The sequence below is a fragment of the Dermacentor variabilis genome, chromosome 7, assembly GCF_050947875.1.
Source record: "Dermacentor variabilis isolate Ectoservices chromosome 7, ASM5094787v1, whole genome shotgun sequence".
NCBI lineage: Eukaryota > Metazoa > Arthropoda > Arachnida > Ixodida > Ixodidae > Dermacentor > Dermacentor variabilis.
Window position 1 is genome coordinate 148711429 of NC_134574.1, and position 23190 is coordinate 148734618.

General features: G+C 44.5%; 2 long non-coding RNA genes across 2 annotated transcripts in view; both read left to right on the plus strand.

The window, feature by feature from the left end:
• Positions 1–21482, plus strand: part of LOC142587207 (uncharacterized) — a 45072-nt gene extending 23590 nt beyond the window's left edge. The window contains exon 4 of the long non-coding RNA XR_012829396.1: positions 21372–21482. This is a non-coding gene — a long non-coding RNA (uncharacterized LOC142587207). The remainder of the gene's footprint in view (positions 1–21371) is intronic.
• LOC142587205 (uncharacterized) lies at positions 7864–14469 on the plus strand. The gene is made up of 3 exons (XR_012829395.1): positions 7864–8261; positions 9357–9458; positions 14365–14469. It is a non-coding gene; the product is annotated as an uncharacterized LOC142587205 (long non-coding RNA).
• Positions 21483–23190: the final 1708 nt, after the last annotated feature.

Sequence of the window (23190 nt, forward strand, 5' to 3'; positions counted from 1 at the left end):
GGCAGAGTCCAATCAGAGGTAACTTCATCTCCAGCGGCCATGTGCCAGTCTTACATATTTTTTGAACGTACATAAGAACATTGAACATACTTCCATAATCAACATAAAGTGAGAAAACCGTTCGCTTTGCGTGTAAGGAACCTTAGTGAGGAAATGAGTGTTCCAGTGCTTGAACTTTGCCCTATGGCTGCAGCGAAACTGTTACCACCGTGGCACTGGCAGCTCACAGCATGGGACACATCCTTTGTACAGACCACTAAACACGCGCCAGAAGCACATATTAGAATGCATTTAGTGGAACTCCAGTCCATGTACTCGTGCACAGAGGTTTACACAGACGCTTCTAAGTCACTTACCGGGGTGCCTTATGCTGCTGTCGGTCCGTCCTTCTCAGAATCAGGTGCACGGCACCCTGAAGCAAATATCTTTACGGCTGAGACCTATGCACTATTGAGGTCTGTGAAGCATATAAGGACATCAAAACTTCAGAAAGCAATCATATTTACAGAGTGCCAAAGCACCGTAAAAGCGTTGATGTAGCTCTGCAAACTCAAAAATTCTTTATTTATTGAGCTCTATTCCGTTCCGTTTAAAGAGTATATATTGTAACGTAGCAGTGACGGTGAAGAAAGCAGCAAAACTGTGTTTGACGAAATTAGGGTTTTATTGGGCAAACCTGCGTCCTCATAAACAGGCTACCCTTAAAGAACAACGAGAGCGGCGAAAGGAATCAGTGATCTTCGAAATCTCATTTGCCTGTCTAGCGCGTCGGCTCTTATACATGAATAATCGAAAGTTCCAGAGTATTGGGTGGTGCCAAGGTGCTTTCCAGATAGTTCTACACCATTCGCATCGTACATGCAATCAGATTACATAAGATTCAATTACAACAGACAGCAGATAAAACCATCGATAATATTCGAGAAATTTCCCATACATGCGGGTGCGTCTGGCGCTGAACAATAACATTTGTTAGACGGTGAAAAGTGGTCACCCGAAAAGGATGAAGTGCACATGTCAGTGCTCCCTCTCAAAAAGTATCGTCCCGATGATACAAACGTTAGAGCTAAGAACAAAAGGCCGCTTATTAAACAAAAGTAACGAAACAACAAAGGTACGAAGTCCAAAGTAACACAGTCGAAAAAAAAAGAATGTCGAAGGTTTAGCTATACAAAGTCACAAAATTCATTAGCGTCCGTAGAACGGCCTAAGTCGCACAGCATGGACTATTTCAAGTCGTGAGTGGCGCTGCCCCCGGGCTGAATCTCCGCATGGCTGCCATTGGCTGGTTTTAAGCAGACGCTCTTTCGACGTTAGCGCCAAAGTCCCCTTCAGTTACGGACCTAGCAGGAGGGCGATACTTTGGCAAAATGGCGGCGCACACGATAATTTACATTGTCATGGCTACAGGTACGGCAGCCTAAAGCCCCTTAAACTTCGTAATGTAGTGCCACGCTTTGAAGAATGCCGCCTCCTCCTCGAGCGCTCTGGCGGAAGCCGACGCCGCGTCGCTATTGGCCTAATGGTATCACGTGGCCCCTTGCCCGGCTTCGTTTGTTTACAGTCGCGCTTCAGTGTCATTTTTCTCGAGAAGCGGCGCTTGTTAGCGCCATTCCTTCATTCCTATTCTGTGTTGTTTTGATTTTGTGAACGCCTTGAAGGATGTTTTGTGGCAAGTGGGACGTCGCTTCACATCATTTTCTGTGACGATGACCCGCTGCGCGTTCGGATGCCAATATAGCTTTAGCAAAGGCAAAAATCTATTCGCGATACTGTCCGGTAAGCGCGATGGGTTAAGAAGAAAGACATGGCTTCACCGAATCGGGAGGGAGAACTTCCGACCAACTTGCTCCGCGCGACTATGCGAGGTAAGTTGTGAGTCTCTCGGAGTATGGTATGTGTCTGCGGGCTTGCGTATTGCGCTGAGGGCAATAACGTAGTAAATATTGCACAGTTGACTGTGCATGTTGTCATTTGTACGCACGCTTTAACACGATTTTTACGCAACGTCTGCTTTGTTTATATACGCACTGCGTGGTAGTGTTAGTCGTATTTGGTGCGCTTAATCGTTTTGTACGCCAAACGGCTTGAGTTCGCCGGCACGTGAGGTTGCGTGCGATGACATGATTACGAAATTTTTAAGATTCAGCGCAGTCCTTTTGACAGAATTAAAGTCTCGATCATGAAAGTGCCTCAAGAGAGCAACTCTCTGCCTTTTGTGGTTACTTACTAGCCTTGTTTAGATAGAATAGCTTTGTTTGCCTCATTTGTTCGTGTTCCTCGTTGGCGGTCGCCCGGTGAATATGCGATACAGATGCACCGATGAAAAGCGTGCGTGCTCTCCCGAAACAGTGTTACGCAGTGCGTTCGTCGCCGAGCGACAGGCATCATAGCTAATTGAGACGCATGTGCTAATTCGCGTGAGCTTTAATGAGGGCGAAGCTTAAGATGCGGCGGTGGAGCACTCGCAAAGAAAACGTGCGGTCGCCCGCCCGTTCTCTGGCTGGTTTAGTCGTCGTTCGTGCTTAGTCGTTTGCTCGTTCGAGTTCGCGCGCTCGTATAGTCGTTCGCTTGCTCGTTCATTCCGCTATTAGTTTCTACAGTCACTATGCCTAATTGAGACGCGCTTGCTGTAGGACTCTTAGGCTGGTGCGCTTATTCACGCAATGAGGCAATAAATGGTGCACACGTCTTTTGTGACTGCAAAGGCAAATCTGTAATGCATATATGCTGAAAATAAAATGTTAACTTGCAACTCGAATGCCGCTTCATATCATTTTGACCTACAGATAAAAGATAATTTCACTTGCCGCAATTTTGGCCTCGTCATGGCGGGGGGATTCTTTGCGCGATCATGACTTGACTAATAAAGTCATGTCTCGCAAATGTTACGTCGGAGGGAGTGCAACCGTCTTCAATGCATGCACCGTAGTGCAACTCGGTTCGCGACAAGTACGTCACTTAGTAAACGGACGAACCAACGCACGATGAAGTGTTATTCGTGATAAGTCATTAACCTGAAAAAAATTACAGAAGCCCACAGTAGACTTGAGTGAGATGAGTCAAGCATTGTTATCGCGCTCCCGCTTCGCGCACGAATGCTAAAAACTTATTTTATTTTCTTGTTTACGCAGAGTCCCGACTCGATGATCGTCCGCGGTATTTCTGTCTACGTTGAGACACGAGAAACATAATAGCACCATCGCCCACCTCTGAGCCTTTGCGAGCGCTTACATTGGCAAGCACGCACGTCGGCGGCACTCTAGCTTGTAACACGTTTTCAAACCTTCAGAGCAATGATCTCCGTCAGCCTTTGTACGTCATAGCTGATACGCGCCGCGAAGTCACATGGTAAGGGCGGCGCGGATTTTTTAGGATGAGGGCTTGGTGGAAGCCAAGATGTTGTCATTCGATCGTAAACGTGTTATTTACAACCAATCGCAACAAGACCTTGCTACACGCCCTTGGCAAATGTTGCGTACCTAATTGTAGGGCACGCGATACATTCGCAGTCGTCAACGCACAGCGTTAACACTCCTTCAGATACTTTTTTAAGAAATAGCTATCAAAAAATGAAACAAACGCTGCCATTACTGAATTTGTATAACCATCCGACTAGAAATTCTATGCTGTACACGAAGTTGCGCGGAGCTGGAAAGCCAACGTGAACGCCTAAAGAGCACTGTTTTGCTATGCGTGCATTAACTCTACGAAAGGTCGTCTGCTGCGCTCGAGCATCGTAGGCGGCGCCATGGTCGAGGAGGGAGCGTCAAAGAGAGGAGAAACAAGGAGGAGTGAATGCGGAGGAGGAGAGTGTCACTACTTTACGAAGTTTAAGGGGTTTTACGGCAGCCGCGTGACTTTTCCTCACCCTAGCGCTTTGTTTCTCCTTTTTGTTTTTATTATACCGACCCACTCCACCCCCTTTCCCCCCTTCCCCATGCCCCGCGCACTTTCACTTTTGCTTTCTTTTGGCTCTCCGCGGCGCGTATTATTTTTTTATCGAGCGCGCGCTACCACAGGCATTGTTTGTGAATTGGCACACGGTGCTCCGTGGGTTCTTTATGCTTTACCATGCACGCAGTCTTGTCCACACTTTGAGTATGCCAGCATATGCCGGAACATATATGAATTACACTTCCAACACAACTGATCTTTGGCCTCGTTTTATTGACTTCCGTTTCCGAAAAATATTTTCGCATTTCTTGGTATGTTACACGCCCAGAAAATGAACAAAAGTGAAAAATGCATGGCGTGTACATGACTACTAAACAACACAAAAGTTCACAGACAGTGCAACAAAAAAAATATAAAACTGAAGAAAATGCGAAGGCCGTTTCATGTAAACACATATAAAAGATTTTTATATAATGCCCTAAAGACCAAATCGTAGAAGAGCTGATATGCGCACTGAGATCTTTTGATATACTCATTGAGATACTGCACAAAATTGGACGACGTGTTTGACATAGTCATGGCATCTAAAGAAAGAGAAAATTCACTGGTAATGGCAAAAAAATGACACGCAAAATACCTAAAATATACAATAGAATGCCAAGATTCTTTTATTGACCGCCATGTCAAAAAACAAGAACTTACTCATAACCACCCCTATGAAAATGACCATTGCCTTTATGTTTCCTTTATGTTTCCTTCTTGTGCCCTATGTGACCTTTATGATTCCTTGTCCTTTGTGTGACCTCCGGGATGACAACTTTGTGTGTACCACGTGTTTACTCATCCTAACGTATACCTCGAGGAAGTGACCTTTATTAGACCTCTAGGATGTCTCCTTTATGTTTACGGCAGGATGTTAACTAGATGTGCACTGTGTGTTGCCTGAGTGTACACTTGAGTGCACATGTAGGTGACATAGAGTGCACATAACAACTGTTTGTGCATATAATACAGGCAGATCTATCTGTACTGCGTGACGGCCATTGATACATTCAGCAGAGTCATTGTAAGTACTAAATCTTGACTTATCCTTTCATTTGCCCCAAAAAAACAGCCGTTATTAAAATTCTTGTAGGATGTGTCGTTTGTGTTTACGGCGGGATGTTACCTAGGTGTGCACTTCAGGGCACACATAGGTAACATAGAGCATTAATCTATGTGGTGCACACTATGTTACCTACATGTGCACTTGAGTGCACACGTAGGTAACAGTGTGCGCAGTGAGCATCTTTTGCAAATTGTACAGTCAGATCTACCTGTACTGTGTGTTAGTCACTGGTGGATTCAGGGAAGAGGCACTGCTTGCCCCCTCACACTAGAGGCATGCCGACCGGCGCTAATTGTGGCTATATTGTGCGAAAAATCGAACATGCCATGAAATAGGATGGTGTATTGTGCCTTATGCCATGCATTCTCGTTATATATAAAGTATTTAATAGTTTTTCAACCTGCTATTCTCCAGTAGCAAGTCAGATGCAAAAATCTGAAGTATTTAACCTAATATGCAAGAATTGCATGAAAGTTTTGTGACAGCTAGGCTATGAAATAAAGTTGATTGAATGTTTAAGACGGTTCTCGTAGCAAGCGTCCTTCATGTTCATCACAGGAGATCGCCTGGATGCTCCGCTTCGCCTGCAGTTTGTGAAATAATCTACTTATTTTAGATATCTGGCTTCTGCAAAAGTGCAGACATCAGGGCTTTTGTCACTGGGGATGATTTCAAGTTTATGGTGTGCTTGCTGGTACAAGAGAATTATTTATTTAGCTGCTAGCACAGTGCAGTGCGACTTTTACCACACAGCTAGGCACTAGCACATCTGGCAGTGAGCGCGGCTTATGCAGTTTGTAAAATTCTTTTCCTTGTACCCTTCATGACATCACCTTTTTCAGTACATGAAAGTGAGCATTATGGATTCTAGTTGTAATTAATATTATCACAGAAATATGAGCATTATGTTACCTGTGTTACCAGCAGGATGTTACCTGTGTGTGCACGCTATATTACCTGGCTGTGTACTCTCTCGAGTGCACATCCAGGAAACAGAGTGCACCCAGTAAATATCTTTTAACACATGCTACAGATAGCTCATCTATCTGAAAGATGTATTAGCTACTGGCGTATCAAAATAAAAAAACATGAGGGGGGGGGGGGCGCCCGCCCGATCTATATTGGTCGCATTGATGGCGACGCGCCATCAACAGTACATACGCACATCAAAGCCTCATGCAGCGAATTATCTATCACGACAAATAACAATTGCGCGGCGGCTGGAGACGCGGTGGCACGACGCGCAGTGTTGGATGGCTTGCGCTACATGAACCGGGGCCAATCCGACGCTTTGCGGCGAGCGTACATGAATATACAACCTACCATTTAAGTAGCTGCTGGAGGTGTTATATTGGTTTCATGACAGCCTCATTACACGTAAATATCTAATAAGTACGTTACGATTTTCTCTATATTACGCTCGTAAGATTTTTTTGCAGTCGTCAGCGCGAAATGCCAGCGCTGCCACCTCCAAAGCTGAACTGTAGCTGCCGCTCACTTTCAGAACGCCTAGTTCGAAAGAATCTAGTGAAATTGAATATCTGTAGGATTTCTGATACTCTAAACTGCAAAAAAAAAAAAACTTGACCATTGGGAGACACTGCCACGGCTCCACCTGAAAACCGTGGTCTTCGAAGCACTTTGTAACATGTTGCTTTTTCTACGCTATTTCTTTTTCGAGCCGTCGGCCTTGTCATGATACGTTTTCTCTACTACTCACGCAAACTATACACAAAAGTTCGCTCACTAACCAATGCGGAACCTGCGGTCGATGCTAAAAGTGCCTTTCTTTTCAAACCTGCGTGCGCTTGCTGTAGAAAGATAGCAAAGTGGGCGAGTTCGTTACGATTCATCGTACTTTTAGCAACAGCGCAATAGCAACGCGGAAACAAGGAACAAGCACTCCGAAGAAGCAGCGCCGTGTTGCTGTGTTTCTTCCTTTTGTCCTTGTCGCTTTCGCGCTGACCACAAGTACGAGTCATTGCTTTGTTTTAATTAGCAGGGGTAGAAGTAGGGCAGCGCGGATCCCGTAAATGCTTGCTTGGGCGTACAACTGAATAATTTATAATTGTCAGTTGGCTGAGTATGAAAGTTGTATGCGGAGTATGGCCGTATTTGTTTGATTACGCGAGCGTGCAAGCAGTACGCCTGTTTCACTTTCGGCGAAGCCATTGCCACGTTTTTTCGCCTTTATTCCTTACGCTACGAGGAAATGTGGTTCCAACTATTCAAGATAAGGCCTCACATTCTCAAAAACACGCCACTGGGCGCCATAAGAAGCGTGTATATGTGTGGTGATTCGGAATTTCTGACCCGCCGTGGTTGCTCAGTGGCTATGATGTTGGGCTGCTGAGCACGAGGTCGCGGGATCGAATCCCGGCCACGGCGGCCGCATTTCGATGGGGGCGAAATGCGAAAACACCCGTGTGCTTAGATTTAGGTGCACGTTAAAGAACCCCAGGTGGTCAAAATTTCCGGAGTCCTCCACTACGGCGTACCTCATAATCAGAAAGTGGTTTTGGCACGTAAAACCCCAAATATTATTATCGGAATTTCTGATCGGTGGGTCTCGCACCTATCGCGGCTTCCCGTACACCGTCCGCCATCACAAGCAGACGGAGCTGCACATGCTGCGCGCTGATTGTCTCGTGTTCGCCGGCAAAAGTTCCCACATAGTTGGTCTGATATTTCATGTGCGGCCGCGGAGAGCGGGCGCACAAGAAAATGGCGGCCGCGCTAGCAGACAACGTGGTTGTCCTCACCCTAAACGGAGAGCGGGTGCGCGCGCATCTAGGCACCCTAGTGACGGTTATGCCCGGTAAAATTACTGGATGTTATATTGAGCTGGGCCACGTTGGGTTTGTGTGAGCGGTGAGAGTGCTCGTTGCAGTTACACGGTAATTGAATCATATTTTGGAAGTGCCTAAACAAACTGTGATCCGTATCGTGCCCATTAACCATCAGGAAACCTCTGGACTCGTGTAACGCCATTAGTTCGCCTTATGTTTCCTGTGATACGGCGGTGTCTTACGTGTACTACAGCGCCCGTCCGAGCTGCCTTTGTTCTCGCCTGTCCGCGTTCGCTCGTGAAATACCTGGTACTGTGGCTTCGAATTATGGTGTGTGGAAGAGTTTGTTGAAAGTTGGGCTTTTGTGCGGTGGTGTTCATCGGCAATTCGACAGTGTTCGCGCTGGAAAGAGCGTCGTCGCGTGGTGCCTGCGAGACGAAGGAGCACTTGCTGTTCACATCTTGAAGGTAAGCAGGTCTGACGCTTGCGCGCATTCTCGCAGCTTATGGTTCATGTAGTAAACTTTGTGCAACGACAACAGAGCACTTCCGGAGCGTATGTTGCCCATGTTGTTCTGCCCATTTAGCAAACCGTTTCACGATGGGAGTTTCCGTGAAAATTATTATTTCTTACCGCATGCTTTCTGCAGTGATGTGCTACCACCGCTGATTGTTGAAACTTAATAGGCAAATATTTACGTAAACGCTGAAAGTTCCTGTTTCCTCGGTAGTTTCCCGACAAGAAATTCTTCCGTGGATATTATTTCTGCAAATTACGTGTGTAATGCATGTAGGTGTGTCGTGGGCATCGCGAGTTCGAACGCGACTGCGGTGTTTTGACAGTGGAGCACATATTTGCATGTGTGAAGATTATATTATTGATACAGTTCAGTTTGAAGCCCAGCTTCGCGAGAACCTGTCTGCATTGTTTCTGTTCTTCGTCGTGCTCGCGTATTTCTCTTCTATATTGCACGGCAAATTTAGACCGATATTACAACAGCGAAATTTATTTTTAATTGATGCATGTCAATAAGGCACTCGTTTTCATTAATATTTTCATCTGAAGAACAGGATGTCAGCTCCTGTGATTGTTGTCATAATATGTGGGTTGTAGAACTGCGTAAATAAGGGCTGCGATTTTGTTGCGATGCTTTCCGCTCGATGTTTGCCTCTATTGTAACCCACCGTCCACGGCTGGCTGTACTAGTCAATAACGATGGCGAAATGTCAGTCCGACCACTGAGGAAAAGAAGTAGCATCGGAAAAGGCATCGCTACAAAATCGCGGCCTAGGTTTTAGACCGTTCATAATCGATTCTTTTGATTCACTACATATTTAGGTTTTGGTGATAATTTCCCAGCTAGTCTGGTGTTAGCTGCTGGTTTTATTCCCGCCTGAATTTTACAATATAACAATGTAAGCACATGAGATATAACTACGAGGCATCTGTAAAACAAGCACAGATTTATGTGTGAGTCTCTTTCTTTCAATTCCACATGACACTGTAAATCACATGTTTGAAGCTTCACATCACAGTAAATTAAACCTTTCTTACTGTTGAAGGTTATGCGGATTCTGGAGTGAAGCCTGCGACCTGTAGGAACCTGCTGCACTGCTACATATTGGATCGCACAACGATGCACTTGACCTGCATGCTTTTACAAGGTGCGTAAAAAACTGTCGCTGCACTTAGTTGTAGGATATGCTTGTGCAATATGCAATCATTTTTTGTGTGTGCCATTTCCAGGATTTCTAGTAGCAGATCACTTGCACAATATCTTTTATTTATCCGGGGAGCCCTCAGTTGAAGCACTGTAACTAAATTTGGTTCTTCTGATACAAATATAAACAAAGCTGGAGTGACTATGCAATATATTCTCTATACAGACTATATTATTCGAGCCAGGTTGCTTTTTTAGAAGCGTCATTGAGGAGCATGAGGGTGTCTATGAGCCACCCGAGAGAAACAGAATGCTGTGGTTACCTGAATTATTATGTAGTCACTTCTCGCACTAGTACCTGCACACCTAAATTCTTCCCTTTTCTCAGTCACAATTATGTATTGCATACCATAATTCATCTCCTAAAAATACCCCCATCATGACAATAAAGTTTGCTGCTCATTAGGTAGCTGCCAAATTCCTAGTCACAGTATGAGTGCTCAATTTTTCAAGCAAACAAGCCATTAACCTTTTAATGTGGCAAGTTCAATGTGTGTCCCAAGAGCTTGTCGGCTTCAGGATGGAAGCCGGTCTCTTTTATATGTAACAGAAATTTCACTCGTTGATAATGTGGTATAGAATGCCGCTGAATCATAAAAGTCAGCGCAGTAAAGTAGTTGCAAGCCCACCATGGTAGCACAGCTGAAAGTGGAGCATTCTCTGTTGCATTGCATTTTTTTCTCCATTTCGCTGCACTTGTTCATTTGATAAGACAAAGCTGGTCCTATGCCGTCATCTATCTCAAATGTGGAGAACCTTTTTTACCTTCTCTTCTTTATTGCTTATCTGCCTAATACACAAGCTTCCAGGGACATGCAAACAATGCGGAGTACTGCCTAGAACTTATGCATGCATCTGTGGTTTGTGGTACCATACGCTCACCACCTTAGATTTTCATTATGTTACATGGAGGCTTGCTTCACGCTCGAGCCACACTCGCTGCACTTGGTGCAATTTTGAAACAGCCACTTTTTGACATAGTGTAATTATTTGTTAATATGGATAGAATTGAACAGGCTCTCAGGAACGGAGGAAGCCTAAAAACAGTGAAGAAGAAACTAGGAATAGGCAAGAATCAAACGTGTGCGTTAAGAGACAAAGCCGGCAATATCGTTACCAATATGGATGAGATAGTTCAAGTGGCTGAGGAGTTCTATAGAGATTTATACAGTACCAGTGGTACCCACGACGATAGTGGAAGAGAGAATAGCCTAGAGGAATTCGAAATCCCACAGGTAACGCCAGAAGAAGTAAAGAAAGCCTTAGGAGCTATGCAAAGGGGGAAGGCAGCTGGGGAGGATCAGGTAACAGCAGATTTGTTGAAGGATGGTGGTCAGATTGTTCTAGAGAAACTGGCCACCCTGTATACGCAATGCCTCATAACCTCGAGCGTACCGGAATCTTGGAAGAACGCTAACATAATCCTAATCCATAAGAAAGGGGACGCCAAAGACTTGAAAAATTATAGACCGATCAGCTTACTGTCCGTTGCCTACAAAGTATTTACTAAGGTAATCGCAAATAGAATCAGGAACACCTTAGACTTCTGTCAACCAAAGGACCAGGCCGGATTCCGTAAAGGCTACTCAACAACAGACCATATTCACACTGTCAATCAAGTGATAGAGAAATGTGCAGAATATAACCAACCCTTATATATAGCTTTCATTGATTACGAGAAAGCGTTTGATTCAGTCGAAACCTCAGCAGTCATGGAGGCATTACGGAATCAGGGTGTAGATGAGCCATATGTAAAAATACTGGAAGATATCTATAGCGGCTCCACAGCCACCGTAGTCCTCCACAAAGAAAGTAACAAAATCCCTATAAAGAAAGGCGTCAGACAGGGAGATACGATATCTCCAATGTTATTCACAGCATGTTTACAGGAGGTATTCAGAGGCCTGGAGTGGGAAGAATCGGGGATAAAAGTTGATGGAGAATACCTTAGCAACTTGCGATTCGCTGATGATATTGCCTTGCTTAGTAACTCAGGAGACCAATTGCAATGCATGCTCACTGACCTGGAGAGGCAAAGCAGAAGGGTGGGTCTGAAAATTAATTTGCAGAAGACTAAAGTATTGTTTAACAGTCTCGGAAGAGAACAGCAGTTTACGATAGGTAGCGAAGCACTGGAAGTGGTAAGGGAATACATCTACTTAGGGCAGGTAGTGACCACGGATCCGGATCATGAGACTGAAATAACCAGAAGAATAAGAATGGGCTGGGGTGCGTTTGGCAGGCATTCTCAAATCATGAACAGCAGGTTGCCACTATCCCTCAAAAGGAAAGTGTATAACAGCTGTGTGTTACCAGTACTCACATATGGGGCAGAAACCTGGAGGCTTACGAAAAGGGTTCTGCTGAAATTGAGGACGACGCAACGAGCTATGGAAAGAAGAATGATGGGTGTAACGTTAAGGGATAAGAAAATAGCAGATTGGGTGAGGCAACAAACGCGGGTAAACGACATCTTAGTTGAAATCAAGAAAAAGAAATGGGCATGGGCAGGACATGTAATGAGGAGGGAAGATAACCGATGGTCATTAAGGGTTACGGACTGGATTCCAAGGGAAGGGAAGCGTAGCAGGGGGCGGCAGAAAGTTAGGTGGGCGGATGAAATTAAGATGTTTGCAGGGACAACATGGCCACAATTAGTACATGACCGGGGTAGTTGGAGAAGTATGGGAGAGGCCTTTGCCCTGCAGTGGGCGTAACTAGGCTGATGATGATGATGATGATGAATTATTTGTTGCACTCTCACTGAATTGATATTTTCTACTGTGAATAATGCGCTCGCGGTGATTGTACGAAAAGGTTTTAACCACCTAAAGACACGGTTTAGGCAGAAAATCTCCTAAGTAATGCTGTCACACAAAAGTTGTATAACAATGCGCTATGTCGCAAGATCCATACATAACTAAATTTCTGGCTTTCAAGCCCTAGCTTTTCAACATAATTGTGTGTGCAGCAAACATCTTGCTTTTTAACCACTATTCTTGTAGTGACAGACTTTTGTCTGTTTAAAATAAGCGCTCCAATCAGTCTTACTATGTCTGGTTAATGCCAATGGATTCTTGACTGTTGCTGTAATGGTGGCGGCTTCAAGGCCAACTAGATCTCCCAGCCTCAGCTGAAAGCATGGACACAGTGGTTGTTTCTTTTGATGATTGTTGTACGTGTGACTTGGCAGTTTGGGTTTCAACTTGTACTGGTTTTGATTGTGGTGGGTTAGAGATGAAATGAGAGCTCCTGGCATGTTCTGCACTGCACAATGCGATCCTTTGGCTGGCATCCTGTATCTTAGTTTGTCTTAGACTGCTGTCTGATTTGTTGAGCTGTTGGCCGGATTCTTATGGATACAAAGCTGTATACTGGGCTAGGCAATCATGCCATTGTGCTTATTAGCACCACAAGATATACACAATAATATTGTCAGGCATGCTGAGGCATGTGGGCTGGCGGTATGTTGCACACTAGGGAAAGCACACCAATGATGGCATGGCATGGTAACGCTTTTCGCTTGCACTACTGTGGTGTTATCAGATTAAGGTAGCAACAATGACATCTAGGCTTCCAGTTCCTGCACTTGCAATGCAGATACTAGAGTATGCTATTCGCTGGTAGTGGAAGTTTGCAAAGCATTGATTACATACTAAGCTAGCCCCCCTCCCTTGCGTGCCGGCATCTCGCCCGCCTGTTAAACACCACCGCTGAATCTAATAGCAGCATGCAGTTGCAGGATATCAACGCAACTGAAAACTCTTAAAGGATACAGCATTGATGGAAGGTATTGCTTAATACAAAGGTCGATCGCCTCCCACATTTTGCTCTACGACGAGCACGTGATGAAGTATAATGCAGTTCGTCTTAGATTAAACAGCATGCAGTTGCAGGATATCAACGCAACTGAAAACTCTTAAAGGATACAGCATTGATGGAAGGTATTGCTTAATGCAAATGTCGATCGCCTCCCACAGTTTGCTCTATGACGAGCACGTGATGAAGTATAATGCAGTTCGTCTTAGATTAAACACCAGTTAACTCATCATTTTTCTGTTTAGAAGGCATAAGATTGCAATAATGTATTCACATGAAGTTTATTGATAGTGTGTCCAATTTTGATAAAGCCTAAACAACTCGCCACGCGAATAACACCTTTTCATGCTTGTGAAGCAGGTGCTGCTACCATTCAGTTTGCTGTAGGTACACATACACAGCATGTTTGCCCGCCACCTTCTGTGGCACGCTGAAGTCAGTAAAGTGTTGTGCTAAACGTTCAGTAGAATGCACACCTGCAGCCTGTAACTGACAATAAAAATGGGTAAGAACTACAAAAACTGAAAATGTGAAAAATGCACAGGATATTGTAATGCCTTTCAATTTGGCATTAGAATGTGTGCGCAACTAACGTTTAACCACAGCACCTTATGGCATAGACAGTAGTGTTGCTCGATGGGAGGCCTGTGATATTAGCAAGCTTTCCTGGTAAATATTAGGAAGTTATTGCTCACGGCATAGGGAGGGCCTCAACTTTGGGAACCTCGATGCTTGAGGTAGCACGCAAAGGTTTATTGGCCAGTTGCCCACTCCTAAAGTTCATGTAATACTTAGCAGCTGCTGCAATAATGTTTAAAATAATTTGTGAGCAGTTTTATACCTGAGTGGAATGGCAGATAACAGCGCTCAAACAACAATTAGTTAAAAGCTTGTTCATTGCCCTGATCTTTATATGTGCTATTTCTGACTGCTGCAAGTTTCTTAGCTGTGTACATACAGGCCAAGCTGTTCTTGCTTATATGAATATTTTTGAATAAGTGAAAAATATTTCCTTTTGTTTTGTTTTTCAGGTGCCCTGTGAGCTCTCATCCAAGCACCGCATTGCAGAGGTCTGCTGTGAGCAGACGTGGCAAATTGAAGTAACATACAGATAGTCCAATAAACTGCTCGTAATTTCAGACAAACCTTTACGAAGTACAGTGAAAACTTTTTTTTAAAAGTACAAACACCAATACAGCCTGATCTTTCCATCCAAACATTACATTATATATTAGTAAGCAAGACATAACTAGAACAGCAGCAGCACTGCAGTGAGGAGCGTACCATGGTATTCCAAGTGTTACACTGAAATATTCTATGAAGTCTAATTAGTTTGTAATTTTAGAACAAGTTAGCATAAATTTCTGTGCCATAGCAGTGTTCTAATCTGTATGCTGCATCTTGTAGGGAACAGTAACCTTGCAATCTTCATCTATGCATGTCTACATAAAATACAGGATTTAACCACTGGGGCCACATAAAGGATGAATAAAGGTGGAACACACGAAGGAAACATAAAAGCAGTGGCCAAATTTCAACATGGAGGAAACATAAAGGACGGTAACATAAAGGATACACAAAGGAAAGGCACATAAAGGAAACATAAAAGCAGTGGCCAAATTTCAACATGGAGGAAACATAAAGTACGGTAACATAAGGGATACATAAAGGGAGGACACATGAAGGAAACATAAAAGCAGTGGCCAAATTTCAACATGGAGGAAACATAAAGGACGTTTCCTCATGTGACCTCAAGGAAACATACAGTAAACATAAAGGACATAACCATTTTCATAAGGGCATGCACAAGAGTAAATGAAATGCGTGACACGTTCATTACTTCTGAACAAAATGGAAAAGTCATGACAGAAAAAAGAATAACATTGGACTAAAAACGGGAATACACATTATTTTGCACTTGGCCATAACTTGAGTAACGGGCAAGGGGAAGCATAAGATAGTCAGCTGTTGCAACAGCACATAGAAAACATTCGCGGAAAGGCCTATTCCTCAAACAGGTGAAATAAGCCAAGAAGACTTTTCTGTCATCCCGATTGCAATGTTTAGCAGTAAAATTACGTCACTTAAGGCACTAAGTCATACCTACTGGGCATTTCTTTGTGTAATAAACACGAACTTCAAAAACCTGCATATAGGACACTTGCAATGCTAATGCTTTCCTGAAGAAAAAAAAAAGCGTGTCATGCCTACGCATGAAGGTTGTTCGTGCGGTTTTCCCATCGGCAATTACTAATACAATACATAAACACGAACAGTAATTTTCCAGCTGTTAGTACGTTTGTAGAACGGTGACACACATAAAAAGCATTGACAGCGGAATGGAAAGCTGGGAGAGTTACTGAAGTTGCAGAATGAGACTCGGCACAAAAAAACACGTCATCGACCAGGTGACAATGAGGGGGAACATCTGTTCGTCAGCTTTCTCTACCGGAAGTGTAGCACAATTAAGGCGCAATGACGTCCGGAGACCCAGGGAGCACACACATACACAGGGCCCTCTTCGTGTACACGCGCCTTCTGATGTCCTTGGGTCTGCGCGCTCACCTGTTGTCTTTAGGCACCCGGAAGAACCTTGCAGTGCTTGCTTTTGAGGTATTCGTGCACCAGTGCACGATGCACGAGCGGTGCGAGTTGTGAAATGGGTGAAACATCGCGAAGCACAAGCACACACCTATCGACGACCACGAAACTGACAAAACTGCGCATGCCGGTGCACGCACGGCAGCGCACACTTCCTGATAACAGCAGATAACGAAACACGAAACTTCATGCAGCGGGCTAAGGCGGCGCCAGGCCGGCAGCAGCGGGCGGGCGCGCGCGGAGACAGTGGAAGGTGAGGGAGCTGGGAGGGAGGGCAAATAGAGAGGAGTTGAGAAGAGGGGCGAAAGGGCACGCACTCCTGGACCGGCGCTTGCAGGGGCGCGTCGATCTAGGAGGCCCTGCAAGGTAAGCGGGTTTGCTTTCCCGCCCTCCAGATGGATGTCGCCAATTACCACTGTCACCGAAGCGGCGGAGTTTCCGAGGCCGGGCGCCGCTGCGATAGCGGTATGCTGTCTGGCATGACCTCATAATAGAGTGCGTCAATGCGTCGGATGATCTTGTATGGTCCGAAATAGCGGCTTAAAAGCTTCGCACTAAGTCTTCGTCAGCTTACCGGGGTTTGAACCCAAACACGGTAGTTCACGATCGTTGTCGAAGATTGTAGTCTGAGCTATCGGTCTTCTGTTGGTTCTTGATGCGCAGGCGGGCGAGTTGTCGGGCTTCTTCAGCGTGCAGTAGATAGGCGGTGACGTCGAGATTCTCTTCGTCAGTGACGTGCCGCAGCATGGCGTCGGGAATCGTAGTCGGGTTTCTTCTGCAACCAAATTGAACGGCGTCATTTGAGTTTTCTTGCCCTGCAATGTTACAAGCGAAGACAGGACAGCATCCGATGTCTTTTGCTCGACGTCGACGTACATTACTAGGATGTCGGTGAAGGTCTTGTTCAGGAGCTCCGTAAGACCATTCGTGTGTGGGTGGCAGGCAGTTGTCCTCTTGTGATTTGTCTGGTGCTATTTCAAAATGGTTTGAGTGAGCTCTGCAGTGAAGGCCATTCCTCTGTCGGTGACGATGACTTCTGGGGTACCATGTCGCAGCAAGATGCTCTCGACGAAGAATTTCACCCCTTCGGCTGCGCTATACTTATCTGCAGAGCTTTCGTTTCAGTGAAGCGGGTGAGGTAGTCCGTCGCCAGGGCGATCCACTTATTTCCGGATGCTGACGTCAGAAAGGGTCCCAACAAACCCATCGTAATATGCTGAAATGGTCGGCAAGAAGCTCGACCGGCTGTAGTAATCACGCTGGCCTTGTCGGTGGTGTGTTATGCCACTGGCAGTCTCAACATCTCTTCACCTAACGGGCGACGTCCGCGGTCAGGTGCGGCCAATAGTACATCTCATGTATTCTTACGAGCTTACGGGGAAACCCAAGGTGCCAGGCTGTCTTATCATCGTGCAAGGTGTAAGGACTTCTGACTGGAGTGCTGTGGGCACAACGAGAACGTGGTTTACGAGGGCTGGCGAAAAGTTCTTCGCCAGGACTTTCGTCGTCACTTCGTAAGAAAAACGAAGACACTCCGCGCATAAACAGCCTCGGGAGAAAGCTTGCTTTGCAAGTGCTCAACAAGGCTTCAGAGCCCCGGGTCTGCTCGTTACTTTTGAGTGAAGTCTTACGAGCTTATTATTCTAACGAAGGCGTCATCATCCTCGTCGTGTACTATTGGCGGGTGCAGACAGTGTTTTCGTCCGGACTTTCAGATTGCAGAGATGTCATATTCTTGCAGGCTGAGGCTCCACCATGCCACACGTCCTGAAGGGTCTTTTATTTAGTTGTCTTATTTTATTTATTTATTGGTGCCTCAAATACCACATTTGGGGTTTGACATGAGGGTGGGCATATTTAGATCATATTTTGAATGAATGTCTTGAACGATGAATGACTGGAGTGGTGCACCGCTTCAGCAGGTAGATGATTCCAATCTTTCGCTGTTTGACCGAAGAAAGAGTTAAGATGAGCGGTGTTGTGAGCTGGAGGGGGATAAACAGCCTTTGAATCGCTATGACGGGAAGTAGTGCGATGCGCAAGCGTGATGTCGGTCTGGTGAAGCAGTGAGTGATAAAATTTGTAAAGGAGGCACAGTCTTGCTGTTTTGCGGCGCTGCTCGAGGGTCGGAAGGTTCAGAGATGACTTAAATTTAGTAGCGCTAGTGTGGTAAGAGCAGTCAAAATTAATGAACCTTGCTGCATGATTCTGCATGGAATGGTGCATGGACTGGACTGCATGGACTGCATGGACTGGAGATTGGTGTGGGTCCGACACTGAGCATGCGTATTCCAGTTTGGGTCGAGCGATTGTTAAATATGCGAGTAGTTTTACTGAGGGCGGAACAAGACGTATATTACGGAGCAGGTAGCATAGTACACAATTGGCATCATTGCTAATGCTGCAAATGTGCGAGGACCAACCGAGGTTATTGGACAAGTTAATATCTAAGTACTTATAAGAAGTCACAGCACATATTTCCGACCCGGCGATAATGTAATTAGCTGAAATAAATGATTGACGACGATGGAAAGTAAGTAGCGACGTTTTTTTTTGACGTTGAGGGACATTAGCCAATTGTTACACCAAGTTTCAATGACGTTAAGGTCGGACTGGAGAGCGCGAGAATCAGTGGCGTTAGTATAGGACGGTAGATTACACAATCATCAGCAAATAAACGAATTTTGGAAGAACAACCTATCGGTAAGTCGTTAATGTATATTGAGACAAGTAGTGGCCCCAGGACTGTGCCTTGTGGCACGCCGGAGATAACGGTTGATAAATTAGACGAGCATTGGTTAGCGTAAACGAACTGTTGACAGTTAATCAGAAAGTTGCGTATCCATTGGAGAACAGAGGGCTTAAGATTAAGACGCGGTAGTTTTAGGAAGAGCCGTTCATGAGGAACCTTGTCCAAAGCCTTTTGGAAATCTAGGAAGAGGGCATCTATGGGGTGTGTTTTGATCTAGATGCGAGCTGATGTCATTAACGAATAGAGCTAGTTGAGTCTCGCAGGACATGCCTTTCTGAAAACCGTGTTTATTAGGATTAAAGAAATTAGCGGATCTTAGGTAGGTTACAATATGAGAATAAATTATATGCTCCATTAGTTTAGAACAAACACCGATGAGGGAAATTGGACGGTAATTGTGGCACGATGACGATGATCCTTTTTTTTGGTACTGGAATTATCGTACCTATTTTCCAGTCTTGCGGCACCACTCTAGATGATAATGATTGCTGAAAGATATGGCATAAAAATACACTAGAGATGTGCGCAGTGTTCTTAAGCGTTTTGGAATTGATTCCATCCATGCCAGCCGAGGATGTTAATTTGAGGGATTCAGTTAGCTTCGTGATACCATACGCCTCGATTGTTATATCTGGCATCTTTGGGTTGTTGAGGTAAGGACAGTCTGGGAGGTCAGTGTTAAGTTCAGAAGTGAACACGGAAGAGAAGACAGAGTTTAGTACTTCAGATACTTTATGGTCGGGAACACGGTTATTGTCGTTATCATATAATAATAACGTTTTACGGTTATTTGGGCTAATGTATTTCCAAAATTGTTTGGGATTGTTTTGCAGCATGTTAGGGAATGTTGTTGAGTAGAAGGTTCGTTTAGCTGTTGCGGCCAAATAATCAAACTCCATTTCACTGACGGAATATTTTTCCCAGGCAGGAGTGGTATTGGAATGCTTGGCTTTACGAAACAATCTTTTCTTTTTATTGTTTAGTCGTTTTAATGTGTTGTTGAACCATGGGGAGGAAGGTCGCTCTGTTAAAATGATAGTTGGTATGTAAGTCTCAGTCAGTTTGATCATTTTATTTTTAAAAAGCGTCCAGTTGGTGTCTACTGTGCGTTTCGGGAAATCTATAATGTAGCAGTTAGAAAACTCGGTTAGTGCATTGTTGATACTGATGCAATCACGTTTATCGTAAAGTGTTATTTCCTTTTTTGATTTTTTGCACTGAGATAGCTGCCAGGAAAATTCTGCATGCAGTACTGAGTGATCACTTAGTTCTGGTAGATGTGTTACAGGAGAAACACTGTCGGGATGGGATGTTAAGATAAGGTCGAGTATGTTAGAGCACTGTTCGTTCTTTCGCGTTGGGGTAGATACTAGCTGCGTCAAACCAAAAGTGAGGCATGTGTTAAGAAAATTACATTAACATAGACAATGTTATGGCTGGTTTAGACCATGTCATATCAGGAAAGTTAAAGTCACCTAAGAGAAGTAGTTGCGCATGACTAAAGGACGTCGTAACAGTTTGCAGTGCCTCGTGGAAGTGAATAGTGAAGGAAGCATCTGCGTCGGGGGGTCGATAGCATACACCGATAATAGTTTGTAGGTATGAAGAACTGCACAATACGAATAAAATTTCTAGAGGTGAAGTCATATTGACAATGGAGCAACAAATGCTGCGATGGACAGCTATCAGAACACCTCCTCCACGTTTTCCTACGCGATCCCGCCTAAATATGTCAAAATCAGGGAGGAATGAATTAACCTCGGTGTTATCGACAGTGAAATTCAGCCACGTTTCTGTTAGTACAAGAACCTTACAATAAGAAGAATTGATAAGGCTACAGCGTGCTCCGCGTTTGGGCAACAAGCTTCTAATGTTAGCTAAACGAATGACACAGGGATGCTATCTGGTTTTGCGGTTGTGCGTGATGGTCACTATGAAGTTGATATAACTCTATTTGTATTATTATCATACTTGTAAGTTCTTTTATCCATTATTAGTTTATCGTACCGGAGTTTCGCTAGCCAACACAACGCGTGATGGTCGCTGACGATTTCGAACGGCTTGCCTTTAGGTGAAGGCACAATTTTGCTGTACGCAAGATGATGCCGAGGCACTCCTTTTCGGTTGTATAATAATTACCTTCCGGTTTTAACGGCAACCGGCTACCGTACCCTATCACCATTCAAGTCCGTCTTTCCTCTTGATTAGGACGGCACCGCGGCCAAGGCTACTGGCGTCAGTGCGAATTTCTATATCGGTGTCCTCATCGATGTGCGCAAGTGCCCGTGGCGATAGCATGCGTCGTTTGAGTTCTTGAAATGCGTCGGCCTGTGGAATATGAACAAAGCTTACAATAACAATGTGGGCAGATGAAATGAGAAACCTTACGCCATACACCTGTTTCTGGATAAGCAGTGCAGTTTTGTGCTTATTTACGTCAGACAGCAGTTATTTTCTTTGCGCGCATTGCGAGCCGCTATGAACGTTATGCGCTGTCAACGGTGAAAATCTGAAGCTTACAATTTTGCTGGCCACGCCGCTCGGAACAGTTTACCGGGCTTTCGTGGGCGTGTGTGTGTGTGTGTGTGTGTATGTGTATGTGTGTGTGCGTGTGCGTGTGCGTGCGGTTTTCCACCTTACTATAGTTCTCCCTTTAAACGTGATCGTAATTTCTTATTTTTACAGTAGACAAATACACCCCGAAGAAAGGTAAACAGGCTTTCTTAACCATATGCCAGGAAGGCGGCGGAAATAGAGTGGCGTGCACTAGAAACCACTCAAAGTACGCGTGCTGCGAGTGCTGTGAGTTACATTACATATTCTGTCTTTAAGTTTTATTGGGATAGCAATATACAGACTGCCTTATTTTTTGACCATGCATGCAGATTTTCTGTACAAAAGGCTATTATTAAAGACATTATAATAAACCAGTATTTTAAAATCTTGTTAAAAGAATTTCAACGCTCACTACAAGCAATATCTGAGCCCGAGCGTGCGACGTTGTGTGTGACGAACTTTTAATGATGGCAAAGTCGCGGCAAATACTGATACAGCGCGTCACGGCAGATGCTTGCCATGCAAAACGCGCCGTATCAGAATCTACCGGACGTTCAGTTAGAAACTTCGACGTGCCTTTGGTCATCGGACGTTTCTGTCTGATTGATAACATTCACACCACGCTCACTTTCGGTATTGCCTGGATTGAGCGTTAAAATTCGATTACGAATCCTTTAAATATTATGCAGTTCCGAAGATTAAAAAAATGAGGGCTCAATAAAATGTGACTGTCTCCAAGTTTTACATTTTGAACTGTCCAGAGGGTTCAAATAAAGAAGTTGATTGACCACTGTTTATTAATTATTCTTCTGACACTAACGTTATTAGCGACAAATATGTTCGTCTTGCCGAAAGGTTTACTTGCAACAGCATCACGTGCGCTATAAGCTAATACTATTTTTATGAAAGATCTGTATGTACAGTTGAAAAAAAGCATTTTGTACGGACGCTCCGGAAGAATTTTCACCGTCGTCGCCACCATTACCGTCACTGTGATGTTCCCTATAACGCCTCGGCATGCTAGAGTTTAAACCAGTTTACCCCCTTAAGGGTGTTTTGCTGTGTTTAAATAGAATCAAGAATCAAGAATCAAGAAGTCTTTATTGAGTAACACAAACAAAATGTATACACAGATATTTGGACCGATAGCCAATGAGGCTAGTAAGCGGTCCAATACAAAATAACATATAGGACAGCAATCACAAACACATTGAAGAAAAACTAACTTTGTAGCCGTGCTTCCATTCCCAAAAAATGTTTCTTGCATGTCAGTTTGAAATTCCTAGCTTGCTTTACTTCAATTGGCAACGAGTTCCAAATTTTCGCTCCTGTAAATTCTATTGCTTTGCACCCTGCAGTCTTAAAGTTTGCACCCTTTGGGGCTTATCTTGTCCCACAACAATAATCGTCGTCTGTCTTGAACGCATTTCCTTTCCTTAACCCTGTGAGCCCGGTACTTCCAAGTCACGAACGGCATGCGCGTTATCAGCGTGACACAACATTCTCGACAGGAAAGTTGGGAGCACAGAGTTTTCAAGGAAGGAAACACATGCAAGGCAGGTGATGATTGTAGTTGTGGCATAATATACCCTCTTAAAATGTTCGTACCCTTTGGGGCTTACCTTGTCAATAATCGTTATCTTCCTTGTTCGCGTTTCCTCTCTTGAAAACTCTGCGCTTGCTACTTTCTTGTCGAGAATGCGGGGTCACGCTGATAACGCGCAAGCCGTTCGTGACTTGGAAGTACAGGGCTCGCAGCGTTAAAGAAAGGAAATGCGCGCAAGACAGGCGACGATTATTGTTGTGGGACAAGATAAGTCTAAAAGGGTGTCAATTTTTTAAAGTTTGTCAGTCCCAAGAGCTGCAAACTTTGTTGAGAGTGCATTAAAAAGGAATTTCCACAAGCCGAAACACCCATTCTATATGTGCATTGAATTCCATCCCATGA